The sequence below is a fragment of the Schistocerca nitens genome, chromosome 2 (genome assembly GCF_023898315.1).
Source record: "Schistocerca nitens isolate TAMUIC-IGC-003100 chromosome 2, iqSchNite1.1, whole genome shotgun sequence".
In the NCBI taxonomy this organism is placed as follows: domain Eukaryota; kingdom Metazoa; phylum Arthropoda; class Insecta; order Orthoptera; family Acrididae; genus Schistocerca; species Schistocerca nitens.
The window spans coordinates 474,304,413-474,324,538 of record NC_064615.1 but is presented as its reverse complement, the minus strand read 5'-3'; positions in this window follow the sequence as shown (position 1 = coordinate 474,324,538).

Here is a 20,126-nt window from a genome sequence, read left to right as displayed (position 1 = left end):
CTCAATGGAACAACGCAGAAGGTATCGGCGCCCACAACGAATTAGACATTCAGCTGTCAAACTACACACCGTGGTGGCCAGCCATAACACAATGAGGAAAATACACTGCCTCAATTTACGTCAACGGCCAGGGCAGGTAACATGAACGTTATCGGCCACAAGACAGAAGATTCCGCTGGTGCACTTCAGTTCAAAATAATCGAGTTAGAATTACGCCAACTTGAAAACGCACGTTGTTACTCGCGGGAATGTGCCAACAGCCCACAACGAAATTCAAACGACACAGTTGGGGCTGGCTCTTAGATTAAGTAAAAACTCAACTTTCGTGTTCAGGATCGGTGAGCCACGGACCTCGTAGCAATAGGAACAGCCCCTCACACTCCGACCGCGTATGGACGCCGCCAGCGGCCGCGGCCAGACACGATCCACAGAGACTTCATCACTGTTCCACGCCACCTGACCAACTGCCCGCACATGGCACAGCCGAAAACTGTAAGCGCGAGGCCAAAGATAGTACAAGGGTGCGAATATCGAAACACGCTGCTGCTGCGACTCGCGGAGAGAGAGAGAGAGGATAACATCATAATCGCGATAACCGTGAGACTAATCACAGAACAGCAACCATGGTTTAATGCATAGCAGAACACGAGCCAGCCATGGCCCAATTGCATTGATACACTGTTCAAAATCATCTGCATGCAAACTATATACAGAGACAGTTTACAGTGTGTTTATACACAATTTGAACACAATGCAGCTCATGGTTCATTCTTTCCATCACAAGTGATGGCACCGTTCATAGACCAAACAAATTTTTAATTGTTGGATGTTGTAGATAAATGGATCGACATCCAGATTTCACTATGAGTGTCACGCCGTCGTGCAATGATGTTAAAGATAGCATCAGACCAGTGCTGTAAATGTCTGGGGATGGAGAATATTGGGAGGTCATATGTTGGTTGATATAGTGTTCTACATGACACAGTTCTTCCCATTCCAACTCTGTAAAGCACACTTAAACACTTCTCGAGGCTTTTTCGATCTATAACACAGCATTCCAGTCAGTGTTCACTGATGTTTCTATACCAATATTTAAGTGCTTTGAATTGCTAGTTGTTGACCTATAAGTTGGAGTGAAAGCAATAGAGCATCGAGAGAAATCTGCAGCTTCTCATCTTCAACATCAACACTCTATCTTTGCAGAAACACTAGGATGTTCTGGGATGGTGCGTATATTGGTGACCAGTACTGTTGTGCACCTTGTGGTACAGGGCCCCCAGCGCAATTCTTATGAGAATCAGGGACTTGCTAGGTGTCTTCATTACACAAATCAATGAGCAGGATGGATAATAGCAGATCGTGGTCCTGCTCCATCATGCTTCACCTTGTGGTATAGGGTCCCCGACACAGTTCTTATGAGAGTGAGGGACTTGCTAGGTGCCTTCATTACACAAATCTATGAGCAGGATGGATAATAGCAGATTGTTGTCCTTCTCCATCATGCTGGCCATGTGCACTACGGGAGCCCATTGTGCAGCTACTGCTACAGGTCCCGACAGTCCAGAGTTCGTTGCACGTCCTGATGAGTCGAAGGCAGCGGCTGCTGGTCCAGACATGCTGGATGTCACTGCCGCTCCAGACACACCAGAAGCCACTAAACAAAGACAAGGAACAATAAGCATCCACAGACAATGACATGAAGTTGAACAAAAAAAGGAAACTTGACAAAGAGGAGGAGGAACTGCTATATGCGGTAACAGTAGCAATGACATTTAATGAGTAATTACTTTTATGCTGTTTCTGCAGTGGAGAAGCAGATGAGTATATCAGTTGCTGTTGATGTTTCGTGGTTCTTCTTCTTCCAGAGACTGACTGTGACTGAGACTAGAGAACTAGTGTGTCTGCCTTATATCCCTTACATCACGATCACATGCCCAGGAATTTGTCAATAAATTTATTGACTTCAGTAGTATTTATGGTTCGATTCCCAGTCAGGCATTTGCCTTGGAAGGAGTTTTCATATACTTTGGGGGTTTCCCAGGTAAACGCTGCTTTGTTTGCACGCCATCCAGTCTGCGTTCTGCATGAGCCGACACTGTATGCTTGGGAATACATGTGGCGGCTGGAACACAGGCACACAATGTCCTGACTGGTGTGGCTCCCAGCACATCTGCCACGCGGTCAGTGCGGAGACGCGATCGAAAGGTTTTTAACACTGTAATTAAGTGTGGTGAGTTATGTAGACACCGATTTCGTGATGGTATTCCTTGCACAACAGACTACATCTTTTCGATGTACTTTACAAGACCTGCATCTTCCAAAACAGCAAAGAATGATCAGCTTTTCCCGCCAGATAAAAGAGAGTCCTACTCTTCCAAACTGAATTTCATTAATAATCAGTATATTCTTTGCTACGTAATTGACATTGTTTTGGATTATCTGTCGTGAGATCCTCTCCAGCACAGTCTGCGAGTTTTCCTCGCTAACATCCAGGTAAGGCAGGATAGGGGAATGGGAGATTGACCAGAGAGGGGGGGGTTAATTAATTTATTGATTTAATTAATTAGTGAATGAAACTGATAGGATAGGAGGGAGCTATTCTGGTAACTCAGGCCTGAGAGTATTCTTCTATTGATGAGGGGGAGGGGGGAGGATTCGATGTTTCCAGAGGGGAGGCGGAAGTGGAGTGGGAGAGAGAGGGGTGGGATCCCAGAAACATGGATTATCTCCAGAGAATCAAAAATCAACAGAACAATAGGTTAAGGAGGGGTGAAGGGGAGGGGTTGTATGAAAATCCACTTAGTAGAACAATAGGTAAGGTCGTAAATCAATCGGTTGTCACAGTTCGATTAATTTTAATATCAAATTGATATCAAAAGTGTCCCAGAACTGGCTGTACACTATTACTGCCCCCTCCCACGGATCCAAATGGGTAGTAGTACACAATCTTTTGCTAATGGAGACATCATCATGATACCTTTTCAATAACAGCCCACATGTCCTGTGGATACACAGTGGTTTCCATTGCCTTCTGCATCCTCATGCCACTGATCATTGCTTATTCTTCCACCTATAGGGACAGTTCCCCACTCCATGTATAAGAGGTTGCCTCCATCCTCTTTGAGAGGGCCATTGGCTGAATGAGGGTAAGTTCTTATACGAGAAGTCTTCGGCCACCATTGCCCACTAGTTTTATTCAAAGTTCAAGCGGTGTCGGGGTTCGGACCTGGGACTGAGAACGTTTTGATTACTGATTAAAGACTATGATCTCAGACCATGGGCCCTCTTCAATCGCTTATCATTTGCTTATTTTCGTCAACTTTTGCTCTTCGATTCAATTTTCTCGTTTTGAGAAGACCGAGGCAGCACTCTGTTTTTCTTACTAAAAAGGTTCGACAGTCTAGATCGCATAAATTTTTCTCTCTTTAAGACAACAGGTTTCGATGGCCTTTGCTGTCATTTTCAGGTCTTGAGAAATCTTCTTGTTACGAAGAGTGTTCATTTCACGTTGGACTTCATGTCGACTTGTCATGCGCGTAAAAAGCGCACATTATAAAAGGTTCGTATAACGACAATATTTAAAAAATGTAAAGCAACTTTTGCAAATGACCATGTCCATATACATATATAAATATCGCTCACAGATGCTTGTTACATCGCAATAACAAATTTATTTAAATAAGCTGTACATATTCTACATCTACACATCTACATCTACATATATACACCGCTAGCCACCAAGCGATGTTTGGCGGAGGACACAATTCGTGCCAAAGTCACATCCCCCCCCCCCCTTTCCCCTCTGTTCCACTCGCTGATTGCGAGAGGGAAAAAAAGACTGTCCGAACGTCTTAGTACGAGATCTAATTTCCCTTATCTTTGAATGGTGATCATTGCGCGATTTGAAAGTTGGTGGTAATAATATATGCTCTATATCATCGGTGAAGATCGGATTTCGGAATTAAGTGAGGAGCCCCTTCCGTTTAGCGCTCCGTTTATCTGCAAGTGTGTCCCACTTCAAACTTTCTATGAGATTTGTAACTCTCTCGCGATTACTAAATGTACCAGTCATGAATCTTGCCGCTCTTCTTTGAACTTTCTCAATCTCTTGAATCAGACCCACTGGTAAGGGTCCCATACAGACGAACGATACTCTAAGATTGGACGTACTAACGTATTGTAAGCAATTTCCTTTGTTGAAGGACTGCATGGCTTCAGGATTCTAGCAATAAACCGCAATCAAGAGTTCGCCTTGCCCGTTACTTGTGTAATCTGATCATTCCATTTGAGATCATTTCGAATAGTCACACCCAGATACTTGATGGATGTTACCGCTTCCAAAGACTGGGCATTTCTTTTGTACTAGTACGTTATTGGGGATTTTCGCCTAGTTATGCGCAGTAGGTTACACTGACTAATATTGAGAGATAACTGCCAGTCATTAAACCACGCATTTATTTTCAGCAAATCCTCAATGATTAGTTGACAACTTTCATGTGATACTACTTTGCTGTAGACTACAGCATCATCGGCAAACAGTCTAATGCCGCTGTCAGTACCATCAACCAGATCGTTTACGTAAATCGTAAACAGCAGCGCACCTATTACGCTGCCCTGGGGCACACCTGAAGCTACGCTTGTTTCTGTTGAAGTCACCCCGTTCAGGACGACTTACTGTTCTCTATTAGAAAACATTCTATCCAACCGCATATGTCATTCAATAGACCGTAAGCGAGCATTTTTTTGGAGCAAGCTACAATGCGGAACAGAGTCAAACGCTTTTCGAAAGTCGAGAAATATGGCATCAACCTGGGAGCCGGTATCTAGAGCCCGTTGTATATCATGCACAAAGAGGGCCAGCTGTGTCTTGCACGACCGCTATTTCTTAAAACCGTGCTGGTTTCTGCAGATGAGCTTCTCAGAGTCTAGAAAGGTTATTATGTCTGGACACAAAATATGTTTCATGATTCTGCAACAAATCGATGTCAGTGAAATTCGCCGGTAATTATGTGAGACGTTTTTACTTGGAGAGTAGGCAGATTTCGCTGTGGACGGGGCCTTACTCAAATACCGTTGGTCGCTCAGTTTATTTTTTTTAATCACTTTCACTTTATTTGGAACAAATTGCATATAAGGTTGACAATAAGGAAAAATTATCAAATTTACTGTTAAGAGACGATATCAAATTAAAATTTCTTATGACAAATTGCTTTCACGGCTGAAGGCCTTATTGACTAGAATTCAAATTATTTGTCAGCTGAAGGCCCCAATAGTAATTACTGAAAACAATTTGACATCTGAAGGCCTCGACAGAAAATTGTTACTAAAATATTATTAAAAACGACAGTCATAGTAAGAGACAATATCTACTTAGAAATTCTTAAGACAAATTGCATTCACAGCTGAAGGCCTTATTGACAAGAATTCAAATTATTTATCGGCTGAAGGCCCCAATAATAATTACTCAAAACAATTTGACGGCTGAAGGCCTAGATAGCTAATTCTTACTAAGATATTATAAAAACAATCATATTAAGAGACAATATCTAATGAAATTTTCTTAAGACAAATACACCACTATCCCTATTACATCATGCCAACCCACCAATGGCACCAACGCGAGCCGCAGCACGGCTCATATGTACAACCGGTATTCTCCACTTTTTATAGACTGCTATGAAAATCCATTTCAAAAGCCATGCATGTATAAGGTACACTCTTTGACATAAAACTTGACCGGCGGCCGGCCGCTTCAGAGGCTAAGTCCGCGCCGATCGCGACATGGGACACAAAAACTGGCCAACTCGCTAATTCTCTAAGTCCGGTTATCTGCACAATCTGGCAACACTGTAGACTGCGGCACTTCCTGGAGGAAAACTTGTCCCATGATAGAGAAACTCTAGTCTGATTACGCCTGTGGTCTAGCGGTAGCGTGCGTTGTTTCTGTTCATAATGTCAGTGGATCGAGAGCAGCTGGCATAAAATATTTTTATAGCCTCTTCTGTCTGAATGCTGAAGACGTGAATGTAATGGTAGCGCAGATTCAATCTATTTCGCTTTGTGACACACCGATATCAAAATTTTATCCAGTAACGATTTTTCGGCAGATTTCCTGCAGACTGTCCTCCTCTGGACGCCGTATGCGGCAAAGCTCCGGGATCCATTTGCTGGCTACTGGCAGCGGCCGTGGCGACAGCAGCGGCGCTGCACTCCCCCGTTCTTTTTCGAAAGCCCCTGCTACCGCTCATCGCTTTTGATGATTTAAAACGCTTTATTATTAAATGTTGCTCCACAGAAAATTTCTACAGTTTCCATTCACGCTCAAAAGCAACGGAGACAGACGCCCTGATTAGTAGGCGGGTATTATATTACATTAATCGGCAAGAGCTGAGTATGGCCCGAAATTAATTTTATAGACTGGGACGAAATTAAACCACCTCACTACATTCGATGAATTTATAAATGCTTCATACCTCGTTTCTTTTCCTTTCAAACTCAATTATTTGTGCAACTTTTGGTCAATGTTTGGATGTTTTCGTCAAGCCAGAGCGAGCGTCTGTGGTGTAAAGTGTATTACAGTTCTTGTTTCATACCTTATGGTAAGTCTATGCGATAAACTGCGTGACTACCTTGCAATGCATGCTCTGTAGCAGTGCAGGAACACTGCACATTTGGAGTTCCATGTATGGGTTCATGAAGTATATATTGTTGATCGGAAGTGATAGTTAAGGTCATCAGATTTAAACCAGAAAAATTTGTCGTTTTGAAGGTTTCAGAGAACGGAAAGGAATTGCTAACGCCGTTGTTAGAAAACGTCTACAGTTAAATGCTATTGCAAAAATGTAGAAGAAGGGAACTATATTAATGAACATGTGCACTTCATAAACAACCTTCTGACATGTTAGACCTATATGACGAACAAAGCTCAAATTTATATCGTTGACAGTCGGTTTGAATCTTTTCAGGGTCTATTTTACAGTGAAGCACCTTGGAATTTGCAAAGCAGAAATCCATGATATTAACTAAATTTACTAAGTCGAAATCGGACGAAGATTGATGTTTAAAGGCATTCTTCAGATTTCGCATAAGAAATTTTTACTAGCAGTTTGCAACTCCATTAATTAAAATGGAAAATAAAAGGTTGTAGTCAGCGGCTTCTACCGTGATTCGAACTGCTATGTCTTATAGTACAAGCACTGCAACGCACAAGGGAACCTCTGAGCTAACGACACACTGGCGGCCAGAGGCGGAATATAGTCACTGCGATGTTGCCTGAACCTCAAAACGCAACCTTGAACACACGAACAGAGGAGGTGGAGATTACTGTTTTAGCGTCCCGTCGACAACGATGTCATTAGAGACGGAGCACAAGCTCGGATTAGGGAAGGATGGGGAAGGAAATCGGCCGTGCCCTTCCTAAGGAACCATCCCGGCATTTGCCTGAAGCGATTTAGGGAAACCATTGAAAACCTAAATCAGGATGGCCGGGCGCGGGATTGCACCGTCGTCATCCCGAATGCACACACAAACAGGTGTTACTTATGTGAAGAACGCCGTTCTTGGAGCCCAGAAATTAAATATACTTTCTAATTGTGTCATCTTGCAGTGGATTATATCGTACGAGTCTTCGATGTGGAAAACGAATGTCAAGTGAATTTAGCGAGGTAACGCCGACCTACACCAGGAAGTAAATGCACTATCAGAGTGTTGACAAATACTTGCTACGACGCTGCCATTTATAGGCTCTCTGACGAGGCAGCTCTTCAGCGAAATGCTTGCCGTGATTCTCCCATACGGTTCTTCAGAGTGGATACGCGCGCGCACGTTTGGTTTTTATGCGGCGTTCTCCTCTGATGGTTTCTGACGTCGCCTTGTGGGCTATGTATACATATGAGACATTCAATTATCATTAATCCAGAATCATAAAAGTTTCAGCTTCCGGCGTTGAAGAAGGCTGTTGACGCCGACATTATATCATTTCAACGTAGGGAAAGCAAAACGGATCATTCATTGTTTCTCATTCAACATAAAGCATGTGAGATAATTTTCCGTAACGTTCATAATCATCTAAAAATACAAACGAAGTAAAAATACACCGGAAGCTTATTCGAATTGAATATAACGCTTTGCACCTCGATGTCGAATTTGTCCACTTGCAATCTTTTGCAGCATACACATAGAATGTCATGATTACCACGAGAATGAAGAAATATGTTGGTAAGGATGGAAGCAAGAAGAGACGCAGTCAACAAATAATCTATTCCTTATGGCATTCATGTCATTTGACACGTAAGAAGAGGTAAAGCAGGAATTTACTTTCGTTAACACGAAAGATATGCCGCACATATTGATAACGAGGAAGTCTGCTTCTTCATACGTTTCCTCCTTGAAATCTGTATGCTCTATTATATACTAAGTAGCCCGATCACTGTTTCAGTAATGTTACCCTCTTGTTTGACCCCGTAACGATGAACAGATTCCAAATGCATGTCTCCCTTCCTGGATTGTTTTTTGTGTTTTATTCCTTGGAATTCCTGAAGCAGACCACTGTGCCTTCCCCCCTCGTGGGTTAGGTCTCAAAACTAAACCGCTTTGTATCCAATGGCATAATTTATTCAGACAGCATCAGCATAATACCATCAAACAAAGCCTTCCATTTACAGTTGCAGCACTCTAACCAGCACTGACCAAAGTGTAATCCACGGTCATGGTCCTAAATTACCAGCTGTCTGCTACTGTGGCAAAGTCCGTACTACACTTTCGATTCCGCAGCACCATTTTATCTGGTAACACTGTGTAGTTGCACAGTTGTACTACCAGGTCTGTCCTCACACTGTCAACTTTATGTATCTCACTTCTCCTGTAGCGTAGATCACGAGGAGCCGAAGTAAATGAGTGTATTCTGCATGACGTAACATTCAGTATTCCCTTCTTTCATAGCCACTCTTCATGTGCATCGATACCAAATAGGAATGCGAAAACTCTTGCGAGTGAGAGAATGACAATAACAATCGTAACAAGAACAAGCAAATAATGAATGATGTTTATTCCAACGCAGAACGAGAATGGCTTTAAATATAAAAATCTGTATCTATATCTATATCCATATCTATTGATCTTTGAGTTGGCACAATGCAAATATATTCTTAGCATTTAGTTACTGAATTTAGTTCTGGATGTTTGCAGAGAAAAGGAAAAGTCGGTACTTCTCGCTAGTGTAATATAATGTGAACCAGCAACTACCCTTTCCTTAGAACACGACTCAAGCAGGTCCTCAAGTAGGTAGCAAGGCACTGCTGAATTCTGTTCCCTGACATTGCTCTGATGACGGTTAATGCAGATAGTTCCGATTATGAAATACAAAACGTATTGCAGGTTAGTTCCTAGGATAGTAACATTAAATTTGCGTTGTAGACGGCACATGAACGTGACTACTATCCATATTACTCATCAATATAAAAAGACAACATTTTGGGAATTTAGCAGGATTACTCAAAATGAATTCTGAAATTGGGTGACTGACGGCACAGGTGCTAAACGTCGTCAAGAGTATACGATGTCCTAATCGCATTAGGAATATGAAGATCGTCTTCGACAGCTCGCAACTTTCACATTGCTATCTCCACCCTACTCCAGACAGCCCTCGGTGGAGTTGCACTACGTTGCCGATGTTATGGAAGGCCTTCAAACCGACAACAGACCACATATTGAAAAATACAAGCAAATTCCCTTGCAGCGTAAGCTTATTGTAACTAATCTAAAAATTATTGGAGAGGAACATTGTCCTATTCAAAAAAAAGTAAAATGTTACACACTGTTGACGTCAAACGGACGTTATCTATGTCCTGTCTTTTGTCCTACTCATCTATAATATCAAGTTTACTATGAAAATGATTATATATAATGGGTGATAGGGTAATGCATTGATACCAGATGGTGGGGGCCGGCCGGTGTGGCCGTGCGGTTCTAGGAGCTTCAGTCTGGAACCGCGTGACCGCTACGGTCGCAAGTTCGAATCCTGCCTCGGGCATGGATGTGAGTGATGTCCTTAGGTTAGTTAGGTTTAAGTAGTTCTACGTTCTAGGGGACTGATGACCTTAGAAGTTAAGTCCCATAGTGCTCAGAGCCATTTGAACCATTTGAACTATTTAACACAAAATGACATTAAAAATTAAAGTTATTCACGAGCAGCTAGTTGAGAATATGTATGAACATTAAATGACACGACGAACTGAAATAATATGACGAAGAGTTCAGCGCTCACTGGGAATAGAGCCCCACACATATCGTTGTTGACTACACACAAAGAGACGTCAGCTAACGAATTTTTATCCACCAGCTGCTCAGAATTGCATCTTGAACTTACAGTCATCTCGCAAATAGTTCTGTGTCTCACTGGGAGTTAAAAACGTCAGATATCGTTAGTGTTGACAACGAATGAAAATACATTAAAAATCAAAATTATTATCCACCAGCAGATAGGTGTTCTCATGATAGAGCTTGATAATACATAATTAAATCTTTAGTGCCGGGCCAGGATTCGATCCCATTCACGCGTAATATGTGAAGGTGTTGAGGAATCTGCAGTTTTGAACAAACAACAAATTGTAGCCGAGCTGTATTGCCACGAAGGGATCAAATTCCGCGTTAAGGGCGGTCTGAGTTGCATTCCCAGTTTAGAACCAATTTTATCGACATACAGAAGCTCAAATAAAAGATGGAATAAGTGTCCTGTGACCATACATAGCGTTTGTGTCGTCACTTGAAATAAATAACTAGTATCAGAAAGGTTACTGGTGATAAGAGTTTCTACATGTCGCCACTCCAGACGTTATTGTGGTTCAACCTACCGTCTACTTGGTAAAGAAGGAATATCATCTTGAATGTGAATTTTCAGACCACGCAGCCATTATATCTCCTTCACTTGGTGTAGCCAGGAGAGAATGGAATCTGTCTCTCCATATCTAAAATCATTGGCGGAAGTGGGAATCGAACCCAGACCATAGGTATAACAACCTACCATTCGTCCAACAGACCACGAAATCCTCTTCTCTGCGAGTCATTTTTCTATCGTAACGCAGTTGCGCCACACTGGATGAGAATTCTGACACACAGGCTCCCTGTAGTAATTTGCAGCATGTTCAGTAAATTCATTTACTTGGTTGACCGAATCACCATGAACTAGCTGCCTCGACTACCCAGTGCATACATTCGACTATTTTGTAATCACAGAAATAAAATCACATAACTGCCACCTACACACAACTGCCAACAGTGTAGGATGCAGAAGTTTAAATGGGAAGTGTTCCTTTCCACTTGAGCTATTCTATTGCGCTATCTGTTACTAGAAAACGTCGTTCAGTCCAAAAGAAAAGCTGTAACTGTTTGTCTCTCAGAAGTCAAGACCTGGCCATATGCATAATCTCACAGTGCTGTGGAATCCAAAAGTTCTGGAGGAATAGTTGCCGAGCTCTGGAGCTGCTGTAGCTACGTGTCAGCTTGTAGCATAGATAAGATGTCGCGAGTTCGAATACATTCAGTGCTACATTTTTTAAAACGAAATTCTGCTCTCTGCTGAAGGTATCAATCTAATGGAACTTTGAACATAATTCCCTTCACTTCTCAACCCAAAGTAGTCGCATGTGGAAAAAGGGCTAACTACTGTGACATTTTGTTCTATTCAGGTTTAATAGACAGCAGGCAGCAGATGCATCTCGAAGATGTGCAGGGAGAGCGCATCGTGCCATAATAGGTCAGAAAAGTATTTTCTACATTAGCCGTCGTGTGGTAGTGATATTTTATTCTTCTTCAAACTTTGTTTGACAGCTTTAACTCAGAACAAGTTTTCTACATGAATGTAATCAATAAACTGCATGTGCATTGTCAGACTGTCATAGGTAACATCAGAGAATTCGCATATATCGTTGATGATTAATTTCTCTCTCATGTTTACTATTGTTTTAACAACACTGAAAGAAACCTTATGAAAATTGTGCACTGTATTATAAGAAATGAAATAAAACTAACCATGATAACCTTACGACGAAAGTATCTGTACACAAGCATGCCTCTATCGACACGAATTAGTAAAATACTACTCACTTAGATTTTGATTGGGTCTGTGTTTAATTGGTATGCTGTGTCATACTCAAGAGGTATGCAAATGTGGCATTTCATAAATATAGTTACGTATTCTAGAAACCCGAAATTCGCTTGGCAGCAGCGGAAGGAGGCCTTACCTGTTGTGTAGCGTTGTAAGTTTTTCAACATTGCACTATGAGCTGAAAGCATTTTCTTGCGATTTCCTTATTGATGTTTGATCTGACTGCTTGTAGCTCTTTCACAGAAGGGATAAAAACGTTACAGTCAGTGAGACTGGAACTGCGAACCGTAGCAGATGGTTTTCCACAGGTCAGCACGTTACCACAGAGCTGGCGAAGAGGTATGGGTCTTAGCTTCCTATTACGAGGGCAATAGGAACTAGAACTCGTAAACCGCTATTTGAAGGTCGAGATTAGTTGCGGTTTCCACCTGCAACGACTTTCCTAGGCTGAAAACCGTAAATTTTCAATCTTTTGTTACCCTTCAAGCGATAATAACTTAGATTATTCAATGGAAATGACAGGTAAAATCAAGTGAACTTTGAGGCTTAATTCCGTGCACACCAGGAAGTAACTCGTCGATCACAGAGTTGCCAAACATACGTTGCCTTGTTGCCAAATCTCAGTTACAGAACCAGCAGGAAGAAGACGAACCGATGTGATCCTACAGCGGTCTGGGAAGTGACCATAGCTGGTGTCTCCAAGTCGCGGTTGCTACGGCCTGGAATACGTAATGCGTCTGATTCGCTTTCTGTAACTAGGTTTAGGGACTGGAGCGTAGTTACTAATAATACTCAGAACTGACTGCAAACTGAGCATCATAAATGAGTAACTCTCATTGTTGTTTTTATATTTCTTTCGTAAGTGTACTCAAAACTAAGAAAGTCATTCACAGGCGTTTTCGTGCTTCGCCGATAGTCGAGCACAACATACAAATAAAAATATAAAAGAATGTGTGTGTGTGTGTGTGTGTGTTTGTGTGTGTGTGTGTGAGAGAGAGAGAGAGATAAATAAAAAGCAATGAGAGAGAGTGTAAAAAATTGTTGTAAAGAAATTGAATCATGGTATTTAAAGAAATCTTTCATTAAAAATGACACGTTCCACATCATTACGAAATGTCGTATTCATGATCTATGGAACAAGAGTTAATCTAATCTAATATATCTAATCTAATCACATCATATTGATGATTAGCCATGAAGAGTCATGAATTACCGAAATTTTGGCCAATACCAGTAACCAAATCTAAACTTGAAAATAAAAGACGACAATTTTTGTAATAAACCGTGACTCCTATCAAGACCCTTTCGTCCCTGTTATCTAAACACGAAAGATGTCTGATATACCTCCATTCTGAAGTAACAAAGTGTGCATGCATTTAAAGATGAAGTGCATGATGTGAAGCTCTGTGACGGAGATACGAACCCAACACGTAATCCGATTGTTAACTAAGAAAAATCAAATGTTACGTATCGGTTTTTCTTACGAGCCGCTAGGTGTCTGAATCTAAAATAAGGATACACACTTTTGTGCCTAAGCGACAATCGAACTGCACAACTACCGTGCATCCACGAATATAGCTTAAGTATCAGTTGCTTACTCATGAACAGTAAGATGTGTGCGTGTTTGACCAGAAATAACGACACCTGTTGCGATTGTTGGAAACACATGAACAGACATTGAAATTGCGCGTTAATTTTCACTAGCAGGTGGGTGTGCACTTGATAAAGCTAGAAATGAAATTATGAATATTTTTGTACTGGATCAGGTTTCAGACCCACATACTTACCTTTGGAGGAGACCTAGAGAAGATTGCAGTCTTGGGAAAAGGAACGAAATGACTGAACTATACTGTTCCGAGAGATTCAGATCCTCGAAAGAGGAGATACGAATTCGAATCACAGTCCAGCACCAAATTTTTAAACGTCTCTAGTTCAATCAAGTACAAGTAAAATAAGAACCCTGTCCCTTTAAATGGCTATCGGTTCATCAAATAAAATAAAATTTCCTAATGTAAGTAAGCTTACTGGCGACTGTATTTCTGTTTACCATGACTTCCGCTGTGTCATTTCCGAACGTAAACCGGCTCTGCCCAGTTGGTAATGAAGGAACGTGATGTTTAATGCGGATTCTGGATTATAACGTCTTTCTCTTGAGGTTACCAGAGGTAAAATAAATCTGTTTGTGCCTCTTAAAAGTATATGCCTGAACCCACGCATTGCACCTGTGATAGCTCGTTCCACCATACCATTGTGGCCACATTACCCAGCCGCAAGAGTGTGCTGTAACGGATGATGTGCTTAGCTTACAAAATTAGTCACGGTGGAAAGAATGCGAGTCTATTAAATGGTCAAGTAGAAGCAAGCTTCTGACGCAGAGATTATGCTATTCTCATGGCAGCAGGATGTAAAGACTCTTCTAGGCATCATAGGCTGGATGTGAAGCCATTTTGATTTTTCACAAATTCAGCAAATTTCTTAGTTCGAGAAAATCCACTGTGAAGTGGTAACCTCAAGAGAAAGACGTTATAATCCAGAATCCGCATTAAACATCACGTTCCTTCATTACCAACTGGGCGGAGCCGGTTTACGTTGGGAAATGACACAGCGGAAGTCATGGTAAACAGAAATACAGTCGCCAGTAAGATTACTTACATTAGGAAATTTTATTTTATTTGATGAACCGATAGCCATTTAAAGGGACAGGGCTCTTATTTTACTTGTACTTGATTGAACTAGAGACGTTTAAAAATTTGGTGCTGGACTGTGATTCGAATTCGTATCTCCTCTTTCGAGGATCTGAATCTCTCGGAACAGTATAGTTCAGTCATTTCGTTCCTTTTCCCAAGACTGCAATCTTCTCTAGGTCTCCTCCAAAGGTAAGTATGTGGGTCTGAAACCTGATCCAGTACAAAAATATTCATAATTTCATTTCTAGCTTTATCAAGTGCACACCCACCTGCTAGTGAAAATTAACGCGCAATTTCAATGTCTGTTCATGTGTTTCCAACAATCGCAACAGGTGTCGTTATTTCTGGTCAAACACGCACACATCTTACTGTTCATGAGTAAGCAACTGATACTTAAGCTATATTCGTGGATGCACGGTAGTTGTGCAGTTCGATTGTCGCTTAGGCACAAAAGTGTGTATCCTTATTTTAGATTCAGACACCTAGCGGCTCGTAAGAAAAACCGATACGTAACATTTGATTTTTCTTAGTTAACAATCGGATTACGTGTTGGGTTCGTATCTCCGTCACAGAGCTTCACATCATGCACTTCATCTTTAAATGCATGCACACTTTGTTACTTCAGAATGGAGGTATATCAGACATCTTTCGTGTTTAGATAACAGGGACGAAAGGGTCTTGATAGGAGTCACGGTTTATTACAAAAATTGTCGTCTTTTATTTTCAAGTTTAGATTTGGTTACTGGTATTGGCCAAAATTTCGGTAATTCATGACTCTTCATGGCTAATCATCAATATGATGTGATTAGATTAGATATATTAGATTAGATTAACTCTTGTTCCATAGATCATGAATACGACATTTCGTAATGATGTGGAACGTGTCATTTTTAATGAAAGATTTCTTTAAATACCATGATTCAATTTCTTTACAACAATTTTTTACACTCTCTCTCATTGCTTTTTATTTATCTCTCTCTCTCTCTCACACACACACACACAAACACACACACACACACACACACATTCTTTTATATTTTTATTTGTATGTTGTGCTCGACTATCGGCGAAGCACGAAAACGCCTGTGAATGACTTTCTTAGTTTTGAGTACACTTACGAAAGAAATATAAAAACAACAATGAGAGTTACTCATTTATGATGCTCAGTTTGCAGTCAGTTCTGAGTATTATTAGTAACTACGCTCCAGTCCCTAAACCTAGTTACAGAAAGCGAATCAGACGCATTACGTATTCCAGGCCGTAGCAACCGCGACTTGGAGACACCAGCTATGGTCACTTCCCAGACCGCTGTAGGATCACATCGGTTCGTCTTCTTCCTGCTGGTACTGTAACTGAGATTTGGCAACAAGGCAACGTATGTTTGGCAACTCTGTGATCGACGAGTTACTTCCTGGTGTGCACGGAATTAAGCCTCAAAGTTCACTTGATTTTACCTGTCATTTCCATTGAGTAATCTGAGTTATTATCGCTTGAAGGGTAACAAAAGATTGAAAATTTACGGTTTTCAGCCTAGGAAAGTCGTTGCAGGTGGAAACCGCAACTAATCTCGACCTTCAAATAGCGGTTTACGAGTTCTAGTTCCTATTGCCCTCGTAATAGGAAGCTAAGACCCATACCTCTTCGCCAGCTCTGTGGTAACGTGCTGACCTGTGGAAAACCATCTGCTACGGTTCGCAGTTCCAGTCTCACTGACTGTAACGTTTTTATCCCTTCTGTGAAAGAGCTACAAGCAGTCAGATCAAACATCAATAAGGAAATCGCAAGAAAATGCTTTCAGCTCATAGTGCAATGTTGAAAAACTTACAATGCTGCACAACAGGTAAGGCTTCTTTCCGCTGCTTCCAAGCGAATTTTGGGTTTCTAGGAATACGTAACTATATTTATGAAATGCCACATTTGCATACCTCTTGAGTATGACACAGCATACCAATTAAACACAGACCCAATCAAAATCTAAGTGAGTAGTATTTTACTAATTCGTGTCGATAGAGGCATGCTTGTGTACAGATACTTTCGTCGTAAGGTTATCATGGTTAGTTTTATTTCATTTCTTATAATACAGTGCACAATTTTCGTAAGGTTTCTTTCAGTGTTGTTAAAACAATAGTAAACATGTGAGAGAAATTAATCATCAACGATATATGCGAATTCTCTGATGTTACCTATGACAGTCTGACAATGCACATGCAGTTTATTGATTACATTCATGTAGAAAACTTGTTCTGAGTTAAAGCTGTCAAACAAAGTTTGAAGAAGAATAAAATATCACTACCACACGACGGCTAATGTAGAAAATACTTTTCTGACCTATTATGGCACGATGCGCTCTCCCTGCACATCTTCGAGATGCATCTGCTGCCTGCTGTCTATTAAACCTGAATAGAACAAAATGTCACAGTAGTTAGCCCTTTTTCCACAAGCGACTACTTTGGGTTGAGAAGTGAAGGGAATTATGTTCAAAGTTCCATTAGATTGATACCTTCAGCAGAGAGCAGAATTTCGTTTTAAAAAATGTAGCACTGAATGTATTCGACCTCGCGACATCTTATCTACGCTACAAGCTGACACGTAGCTACAGCAGCTCCAGAGCTCGGCAACTATTCCTCCAGAACTTTTGGATTCCACAGCACTGTGAGATTATGCATATGGCCAGGTCTTGACTTCTGAGAGACAAACAGTTACAGCTTTTCTTTTGGTCTGAACGACGTTTTCTAGTAACAGATAGCGCAATAGAATAGCTCAAGTGGAAAGGAACACTTCCCATTTAAACTTCTGCATCCTACACTGTTGGCAGTTGTGTGTAGGTGGCAGTTATGTGATTTTATTTCTGTGATTACAAAATAGTCGAATGTATGCACTGGGTAGTCGAGGCAGCTAGTTCATGGTGATTCGGTCAACCAAGTAAATGAATTTACTGAACATGCTGCAAATTACTACAGGGAGCCTGTGTGTCAGAATTCTCATCCAGTGTGGCGCAACTGCGTTACGATAGAAAAATGACTCGCAGAGAAGAGGATTTCGTGGTCTGTTGGACGAATGGTAGGTTGTTATACCTATGGTCTGGGTTCGATTCCCACTTCCGCCAATGATTTTAGATATGGAGAGACAGATTCCATTCTCTCCTGGCTACACCAAGTGAAGGAGATATAATGGCTGCGTGGTCTGAAAATTCACATTCAAGATGATATTCCTTCTTTACCAAGTAGACGGTAGGTTGAACCACAATAACGTCTGGAGTGGCGACATGTAGAAACTCTTATCACCAGTAACCTTTCTGATACTAGTTATTTATTTCAAGTGACGACACAAACGCTATGTATGGTCACAGGACACTTATTCCATCTTTTATTTGAGCTTCTGTATGTCGATAAAATTGGTTCTAAACTGGGAATGCAACTCAGACCGCCCTTAACGCGGAATTTGATCCCTTCGTGGCAATACAGCTCGGCTACAATTTGTTGTTTGTTCAAAACTGCAGATTCCTCAACACCTTCACATATTACGCGTGAATGGGATCGAATCCTGGCCCGGCACTAAAGATTTAATTATGTATTATCAAGCTCTATCATGAGAACACCTATCTGCTGGTGGATAATAATTTTGATTTTTAATGTATTTTCATTCGTTGTCAACACTAACGATATCTGACGTTTTTAACTCCCAGTGAGACACAGAACTATTTGCGAGATGACTGTAAGTTCAAGATGCAATTCTGAGCAGCTGGTGGATAAAAATTCGTTAGCTGACGTCTCTTTGTGTGTAGTCAACAACGATATGTGTGGGGCTCTATTCCCAGTGAGCGCTGAACTCTTCGTCATATTATTTCAGTTCGTCGTGTCATTTAATGTTCATACATATTCTCAACTAGCTGCTCGTGAATAACTTTAATTTTTAATGTCATTTTGTGTTAAATAGTTCAAATGGTTCAAATGGCTCTGAGCACTATGGGACTTAACTTCTAAGGTCATCAGTCCCCTAGAACGTAGAACTACTTAAACCTAACTAACCTAAGGACATCACTCACATCCATGCCCGAGGCAGGATTCGAACCTGCGACCGTAGCGGTCACGCGGTTCCAGACTGAAGCTCCTAGAACCGCACGGCCACACCGGCCGGCCCCCACCATCTGGTATCAATGCATTACCCTATCACCCATTATATATAATCATTTTCATAGTACACTTGATATTATAGATGAGTAGGACAAAAGACAGGACATAGATAATGTCCGTTTGACGTCAACAGTGTGTAACATTTTACTTTTTTTGAATAGGACAATGTTCCTCTCCAATAATTTTTAGATTAGTTACAATAAGCTTACGCTGCAAGGGAATTCGCTTGTATTTTTCAATATGTGGTCTGTTGTCGGTTTGAAGGCCTTCCATAACATCGGCAACGTAGTGCAACTCCACCGAGGGCTGTCTGGAGTAGGGTGGAGATAGCAATGTGAAAGTTGCGAGCTGTCGAAGACGATCTTCATATTCCTAATGCGATTAGGACATCGTATACTCTTGACGACGTTTAGCACCTGTGCCGTCAGTCACCCAATTTCAGAATTCATTTTGAGTAATCCTGCTAAATTCCCAAAATGTTGTCTTTTTATATTGATGAGTAATATGGATAGTAGTCACGTTCATGTGCCGTCTACAACGCAAATTTAATGTTACTATCCTAGGAACTAACCTGCAATACGTTTTGTATTTCATAATCGGAACTATCTGCATTAACCGTCATCAGAGCAATGTCAGGGAACAGAATTCAGCAGTGCCTTGCTACCTACTTGAGGACCTGCTTGAGTCGTGTTCTAAGGAAAGGGTAGTTGCTGGTTCACATTATATTACACTAGCGAGAAGTACCGACTTTTCCTTTTCTCTGCAAACATCCAGAACTAAATTCAGTAACTAAATGCTAAGAATATATTTGCATTGTGCCAACTCAAAGATCAATAGATATGTATATAGATATAGATACAGATTTTTATATTTAAAGCCATTCTCGTTCTGCGTTGGAATAAACATCATTCATTATTTGCTTGTTCTTGTTACGATTGTTATTGTCATTCTCTCACTCGCAAGAGTTTTCGCATTCCTATTTGGTATCGATGCACATGAAGAGTGGCTATGAAAGAAGGGAATACTGAATGTTACGTCATGCAGAATACACTCATTTACTTCGGCTCCTCGTGATCTACGCTACAGGAGAAGTGAGATACATAAAGTTGACAGTGTGAGGACAGACCTGGTAGCACAACTGTGCAACTACACAGTGTTACCAGATAAAATGGTGCTGCGGAATCGAAAGTGTAGTACGGACTT